An 8,714-nucleotide genomic window follows, 5' to 3' on the forward strand; every position below is an offset into this window, starting at 1 on the left:
CATGCACTGTCTGGGGGAGGTTGCATGGCTCAGTGGAGTTTGCAGAAGGAGGGTGCTCTGGAATACGCAGAGAGGAGCTGACTGAGGCTGCTCTCTGAGATGGAGGTCTTGGCGCAGTTTGCTCTCCACTAAACCTCTAAAAAGCTGCAAAAAGCCATCAAAGAACAAAAACCTCCAGAGAACAAAAGCGTGAAAAACCTGTTTCCACAGAGCCCAGCCCCTTGATACGGAGCAGGAGGACTCAACCCAAGCGAGACTGACTGAAAAACAACAAGGCAGTCCCCTCCCTCAGAAAGCCAGCTGAATTAACAAGAGAACAACCACCACAGGGTCGCCATAAAACTGTAAAACCCCAATATCAGGGGAAAATGAGATATTAAGCTCCTGGTATTGCCCCAAAACCTGTGTATTTCATAGATACAACTTTTATTTTTAATTCTTTCTCACTATTCTTGTTCTTTTACATTTTTTTAACCTATTTACCATTACAACGAGAGGTTCAATACAATATATTCCATAATAACCTTTCAACTTGAACTTTTTTCATACATAAACCTGTGTTTTTCTTTTGCTTTTCTATTTTTTTAATATACATATAAATATAAGGTTCAAGGTAATCCTCTTTCCCTAGTCAATACTACCTCTATATATAAACCAGTTTTAATCTCTCTTTATCTCTGGAAAGTTGAGTCCTTTAACAAAGATATCAAGATACACCCAGGAAGAATCAAAATAACCTTCTCCACCCACACTGAGGATTTATAACCACCCTCCCATCTTTTCCTTCTGTCAGTGTTTCTGTGTATTTGTTTTGGTTCTGGTATTATATAAATCTTAAACTTGGAGTTCATTTTGGCTGGGTTCTTTTTTTTTTCTTTATCATTTATTTTGTCAGTGTTTTTGTTTGTATATCTTACAGATCTTACCTTGGGGGCCCATTCTGCCTGGGTCTTCTCTCTCTCTCTCTCTTTTTCTATCTCTCTCTTTCTCTCTCACATTTTTTTCTCTTTTCATTTGTCTTGCTGGTGACTTCTGATTGCTTAGAAGTGTTCCAGGGTGCACCTTGCCTGGATTATGCCTGATATGTTCCGCTACATATCCCCTCAACCACCTCTCAACAAAATGACTAGGAGGAGGAATGTCCAACAGAGGAAAAATTCAGAGACTGTGCCCTCTCCATGAGAGCTACTGGATATGGACATAAACAGTATGTTGGAAAGGGAATTTAGGGTAACAATTATCCAGTCAATGGCTAGGTTGGAGAAAATAATTAATGACAACATTAAGGAAGGGTAGGGTAGAAGTGAAAGCCACCCGGGAAGAAATTAAAAATGCTATCAATTAGATCCAATCTAATCTAAATTACTTAACAGGTAGGGTAACTGAGGCAGAAGATAGAATTGGTGTTCTAGAGGACAAACTAATAGAGAAGAAGGATGAGGAGGAGGCCTAGAACAAACAGCTTAGAAGCCATGTAAACAGAATTAGGGTAAAAAAAATGATGCCATGAAATGTTCCAACGTCAGAATTATTGGGATCCCTGAAGGGGAGGAAAAAGAGAGAAGACAAGAAGACATAGTTGAACAAATTCTCCATAAAAATTTTCCCAATCTGGGGAATGGAACCAGCATTCATGTCCTAGAGGCAGAAAGGTCTCCCCCCAAGATCCATGAATCTAGAAAGACCTTGAGACACTTTAATTGTGAAACTGATGAATCATAATTTTAGATAAGAGCTCTTGAGAGCAGCTAGGGGAAAGAGATTCCTTAGATACAGAGGAAGGTCCATCAGAATAATGTCAGACCTGTTCACAGAAACATGGCAAGCCAGAAAGAGCTGGAAAGACATATTGAAGGCACTAAATGAGAAGAACATGCAGCCAAGAATACTTTATACAGCAAGGCTGACATTCAAAATGGATGGAGAGACAAAGAGCTTCCAAGACTGGCAAGGCTTAAAAGAATATGTGTCCACCAAGCTGGCACCAAAAGAAATATTAAAGGGGAGTTCTATAAAAGAAGAAAGAACCCAAGAGTGTCATAGAACAGAAATTTACATAGACAATCTATATAAACAAGGACTTCACAGGCAACATGATGTCAATAAAAACACCTTTCAATAAGCACTCTCAATGTGAATGGCGTAAACACTCCCATAAAAGGGCAACAGGGTTGCAGATTGGACAAAAAGACAAGATCTGTCCATATGTTGTCTATAAGAGACCCATTTGAAACCTAAGGATACACCAAGCCTGAGAGTGAAGGGATGCAGAAACATCTTTCATGCCAATGGGCCTCAAAAGAAAGCTGGGGTAGTGATTTTCATATCAGATTTTAAACTAAATACTATAGTCAGAGATAAAGAAGAACACTACATCATTCTTAAAGGGTCTATCCACCAAGAAGATCTAACAATTGTAAATATTTGGGGATGGGAACAGCCAACTACATAAGACAACTGTTAAGATAAAGAGTCATATTGATATGAATACACTTAATATTAGGGGACCTTAACATGCCACTCTCAGTAATAGATCATCCAAACAGAAAATCAATAAAGAAACAAGAGCATTGAATGACACATTGGACCAGATGGACCTCATAGATATATAGAAAACATTCCACTCTAAAACAACAGAGTACTCATTCTTCTCAAGCATGGAACTTTCTCAAGAATAGACCATATACTGGGTCACAAATCAGGGCTCAACTGATATCAAAAGATTGAGATTATTCCCTGCATATTCTTAGACCACAATGCTTTGAAACTGGAACTCAACCACAAGAAAAAGTTTGGAAGGAATTCAAACACTTGGGACCTAAGACCACCTTGCTTAAGAATGTCTGGATCAGGGGCACCTGGGTGGCTCAGTGAGTTAAAGCCTCTGCCTTTGGCTCAGGCCATGATCCTAGGGTCCTGGGATCAAGCACCACATCAGGCTCTCTGCTCAGCAGGGGCCCTGCTTCCCCCTCTCCCCCTCTCTCTGCCTGACTCTCTGCTTACTTATGATCTCTGTCTGTCAAATAAATAAATAAAATCTTAAAAAAAAAAAGGAATGTCTGGATCAACCAGGAAATCAAAGAAGAACTTTAACAATTCATGGAAACCAATAAGAATGAAGACACTTTGGTCCAAAACCTATGATACTGGTATAACAGCCTTTAGCAAATTGGTTGTAAGGTGTGAAGGAATGCAAAGCATTCCACAGTCCTACAATTATGTCTCAGTCTATTTGTGCACCTATATCTCTGAACTATGAACTTTGTAAGAGTTTCTCAGTTTTTTTCTCTCCACCCTTAGGTGTGATAGGATGACTACAGTGGGTTAGAATTGGATGTTTCCCTCCTACCAGATCTGTTAGGCTGTGATAATATTCCTGCAAGTGAAGCTTTATTAACTAGTTTTCCTTGAAAGCATCACTTGTCAAGAAGAACAGAGTGCTCTGGCATATTTCAAAAGCCTTCCTTCCTCCAAAGCACTGCCAGAGTAGGAGGGACTATTTCTCTGATAATTTGTGTGGGCACCTACTCAAGCTCCTGGAGATGAATTTCACAATATCGTGGGTCTCCTTTAGGACCAGTCCCCCTAGAATTTAACATTCCCAGAGTTATCTATACTGAACTTTTAGCAATTTGTTAGTTAAGTTTTTCTTACCCTGCAGTGGTCCCCATGGTGGCTTCTGCTTGACAGTCTCAGCTCTAGTAAACTAGAACTCCCTCTATTTGCCTCTCCTCTGTCTCTTCTTTGTTGGGGGCAGTAATTTTCCTTATGTCTTCCCATCTTTTATGGATCTAAGAGTTGTTAATTTTTCAGTCCATTCAGTTTTTACCTGTTGTTAGGATGGAGTATTGATTTCCAAGGTCTTTACATGTGGAAGAGGAAATCCTCCCCCTCTGTTTGTGTAAGTCTAAAAGATAGTGAGGGAAAAACATAACTTTCTTTTTTTTTTTTTTTAGATTTATTTACTTACTTGAGAAAGAGAGAGACAGAGAAAGATTGGGGGGAGGGCTGGAGGAGAGAGAGAATCCTCAAGCAGAGTTCTCACTGAGCATGGAGCCCAACACAGGGCTCCATCACAGGTCCCTGAGATCAACACCTGTGTGAAAATCAAGAATCCAATACTCGACTGACTGAGAGTCATTGACACATCCCAAGGGAAAAGCACAACTCTTTATAGCTAAAATATGGTAATAGAAATTTTTCTTATGTATGCTCAAGTGGTACAATCCTTTTAGTTATAACCTATATTGAGGTGGGAGGATGTTTAAAAATTAAACATTCAATAGTTACTTAGAGTCTTATTTCAAATCTTTTTCCTTTTTTAGAAGATTTTATTTATTTATTTGAGAGAGTGTGAGAGAGAGAGAGAGAGTGAAGGAGCAGGGGGATGGGCAGAGGGAGAGGGAGAAGTAGATGCCCTATTAAGAAGGAAGCTTGACATGGGGCTCCATCTGGAGACTCTGGGATGGCAACCTAGCTGAAGAAAGACACTTAACCTACTGAGCCACCTAGGCATGCCTTACCTCTGCTTCTTTCTTAACAATAACAATATTTCATGTTACATTAACAAATAATGCTCACTTAAATATTAACCACCTCTAATTATAATGGACTTCAACAGATACCAATACTAAATAATAATGGCAAAATAAACTAAAGAAGTTTGGTTTAGTTTCATTATATAAATGAAAGAAAGCATCAAACTCAGAATCTATGTTTTGTCAAATCAAATTGAAACTAGACTAGAAGGGCTTTGTTGCCTGTGCTCCATTCTATGCTCATCAGTAGCTAGTCATGGTCCACCTCTTGGGGAATGCAGCACTACAAAGACTACTTTCATGCCCCAAGTCCAGAGGGTTCTCCTGGACCAGGGTGTGGACCCTGTTGCAGTGAAAGCAGATAGAGTGCAGCAACAGTTTGTTGGGGATGTCATCCTGTACTTGGAGTGGAGGGGGCTTCAAGCTAGTGGGAAGGAATATGCTGAAGGCACCAGCAAGAGTCCTTGCTGAGCACTACCATGATCTGAAAAGGAAGCCCTTTTATCCAGCCCTCAGCAGTTACATGAGTTACGGACCTATGGGAGCCATGGTCTAGGAAAGCCCCAAAGTGGTCTACTCCTCAAGGGCCATGACAGGACACACCAATTCTGCTGAGGCTGCTCCCAACATGAGGGAGGGGTCTTTGGGAGGGTACTTCAGCATTCACATCAGAGACTATGTGAAGGGGGCCCAGAGGGAGATCCAGCTTTGGTTTTAGATCAGTGAGTTAGTGGACTAGGCAGAAGATGGCCACTAGAGCAGCATCCACCCAGTCTGAGCACTCAGGCTGCCCTCAGCCACCCTAGCAGCCACCTAGGATCACTTACCACTGTCAACAAGTACTTGAGCCCAGACCTATGCTCTGTTCTTCTGTTCCAGACCACCATCCTGTACACCTTCTGTCCTACCTCAGCCCAGAGGGTTTGAGCAACCAACTTTATGTACCTTTTAGTATCATAAGCCAGCAAGGAATAGGACCAAATCCTTTCTATACCAAAGTGCCAGCCTTGGGGTGTCTCTAAAATTTTGTAGTGTGACCTCTCTTCCCCAAAGTAGGGGGAGGAAACAGTAAAATTCACTGTGTTGTGCATGAGGGTGGATCACTTCTATTTTTCACCATCTCTGAGGTAGGGATGAGGATATTCTCAAACTCTTACAACTTATGCAAAGTTGTAAAAGTTTGAGAATAGAAATAAAGTTTATCCTCCCCCCCCACACACATACACAACTAGACTGTAGGGGTTTGGGTACTGTAGTAAGTACATTAACCTACAATTTCACTGTCCCTACTGTGGTTTACACTAAGTTTAGATGTCCTTTGAGTTCAGTTATTTTAAAAAGTGGAAAAACTCAAAGATCTCAAACCCTTGGTACAGCCTGAGTTGAGGAGTACAGAACATTTCCTTAGACATTACATCTCTAAGCATTAGGTAGCAACAACTTTTCTTTTTGTATCACAAGAACTTCTTGAACTGGAATTTTCAGTGAAGTCATGCAAATATACTGTTCCAGAGAAGCTATGGAAGGGGATTACTCTAAAGAACTGTTTCATAATATATTGTTTAATATGGGTTGCACATTAGACTTACCATCTTTTCTTTCCCTTTCATTTCTTCAGGAAGGAGGAAAAAATGGACCATATTTTTTGAATCTTCTATTCTTTTTTTGATGACTTCAAAAAATGCTAAAGCGAGGCTAGCATTTTGAGGATCAACTGTCTTTGAAGTTCAATTATCTAAGCAGATTTATGTTTTCTGTCACTAAGAGAACAATCTAAAATGAGCGATTTGACTAGCTATCATTAACATAATCATTCTGGAAAACTAATTGGCGCATGCTCAGATTCAAGGAAAAAATGCACTTGAAGGGTTTCTGTGACTTTTATTTTCTTCTTTTTTTCCCTTCTGTTCAGATGATTCACAGAAAGTGCCTTTGAAATTTAGATTGTGGAAACATAGGTGCATAACATAGCCTTCTTCATTCACCAGTACTTGAAGAGTAACATTAATTTTTATTGAAACTATAATATGTTGAAATAAGATTCATTTCAGATATTATTTTTCAAAATACCTGTTCAAGTTTATTGAATGTTTTTCTAAAATTAGTGTAATTCCTTACTATAACTACTTTTCAACTATAGGTTTCTGACATGACTAGGCACAAACCTCGAAGGCTATTATCCCTTAATAAGCATTGTATAAATGAGATAAAATTACTTTTGTTATAGAGAAAAACAAAATTTTTCCAGTGAGTGTCTATTAACACACACATACAAAACTACTTTCCTTGACAGATTTAGCAACTGATAATGTATTATTATTTAGTACCTAATTCTGGCAGACAAATTTAGAAAACAAAAAAGCCATTGTCTTGTTCTATATCAATATAAATAAGGGTCCCTAATTTAAATGTAGATAGAATATTAGTCAAGTAAGTTAAGCTGTATCTGGAAGACAAATATAGTCAGATATGTAATTTGTAGGCACCTTGGTGGTTCAGTCATTAAGCATCTGCCTTCAGCTCTGGTCATGGCCCCAGGGTCCTGGTATCAAGGCCCATTGATTAGGGTATATTTTGATTTGTTCTATGAAATTGTATCCCATAATTTTTTAGGAAAAAAAACCTATATATATACAAAATATAATGTAAATACCCATCAAGGTATCCATTCCTGCCCTTCCTTGGCAGGAAGCCTGCATCTAGCTCTCCTATTCCCCCTGCTTGTGTTCCCTCTCTCTGTATGTCTATCTCTGTCAAATAAATTTTTTTAAAAATCTTTAAAAAATAAGATATATAGTTTGCCTCTTATTAGTGTCCTATCTTCAGAGTTACTTTTAACTTTTTAAAACAAAACTAGTTTCTCAGACCAAATAATATTATATCTAAACCTGAAAATGTCAAATTCTGTTGGCTACCATACGCACTTTGTGTACATACATAAACAAACACTCACATACTACTTATTTTTATCAAAAGCATTTTTTTCCAACTTATAAATAGGGAGAATTTTTCAAAAGGAAAGTAAAATCCTGAGCTGGGAACTTTTTTCTCCCCTCACTCCCCAACCTCCCCCCACAGCCAAACACCCACATTAACCTAACTGTAATTGTAAACACTAGATAAACGGATTTCATATAAAAAAATCAATAGCATTTCAACCACCCTGAACAACACAAGTAGATCATTTTCTAAGCATTTACTTATCTCCTCAAATCATGTGATAAATAAAGCTTCTGAATTCCCACTTAGCAATTTAAGAAAAGCAGAGGGAGAACATCTGGCATCCTTTTATCTCCCTGTGGTAATCAGGCATAATAACACTCTCTAATAAAAAAAAAAAGTCCATACCCTAACCCCAGAACATATAAATATGTAGCCTTAATTGGCAAAAAATATTTTAAAGACTTCAAGGACCACAAGAGGGGGAGATTACTCTAGATTAATCAAATGGGCCCAATGTAATCACATGAGTCCTTAAAAGTAAAAGAGGAAGTTTGGATTCCCATTGTGGAAAATGGCAGAGGAGTAGCACACTGAGATGACATGATATTCCAGGAGTTCAGCTAGATGGGTATCAAGCCATTCCGAACACCTACAAACTCAACAGGAGATACAAGAGAAGAGCAGCAGTTGTAGGAACAGAAAATCAACCACTTTCTGAAAGGCAGGACCTGTGGAGAAGTGCATCAAAGCGACAGAAATATAGACCGCTGGCGTAGGGCCAACTCCCAAAAAGCAGCAAAGGAGTGGAGCACAAAATCAGAACTTTTTGAAGACCGCTCCACTGAGGGACATTACTCCAGAGGCTAAGCAGGGGTGGAGCCCTCATAGGGACAGTGTGGTCTCAGGTTCCGCAGGGTCACAGAAAGATTGGGGATTTCTCAGTGTGGCAGAGCTGCCAAGTATTGGAGTGGGGAAGTCGACTACAGACAGAGCCGAGAAGTGAGCTTTCAGATTGGGGTTAACTTAAACCATGATCCAAGGTCAGTTGGGCCACTGCTGTTTGAAAAGGGACGCAACAAATGGCAGATCCAGGGAGACTCACCTTTCTCCTCTGGGAGGAGCAGTGCAGCAAGAATCTGCTCAGTTTGGAGACTCCAGATGGGGCCGTGCACTAGAGATAGAAATGCTCGGTCACAGCCTAGGTGAGGACAGAGTGTGGCCAGAGACCAGAGA

At 39.6% G+C, this 8,714-nt stretch overlaps 1 pseudogene; it reads left to right on the forward strand.

Annotated features, from left to right (window-relative positions):
- Positions 1–4,794: 4,794 nt before the first annotated feature.
- On the forward strand, positions 4,795–5,316 carry LOC116582219 (annotated as a pseudogene).
- The last annotated feature ends 3,398 nt before the right edge of the window (positions 5,317–8,714 follow it).

This window comes from Mustela erminea, chromosome X, assembly GCF_009829155.1.
Source record: "Mustela erminea isolate mMusErm1 chromosome X, mMusErm1.Pri, whole genome shotgun sequence".
NCBI lineage: Eukaryota > Metazoa > Chordata > Mammalia > Carnivora > Mustelidae > Mustela > Mustela erminea.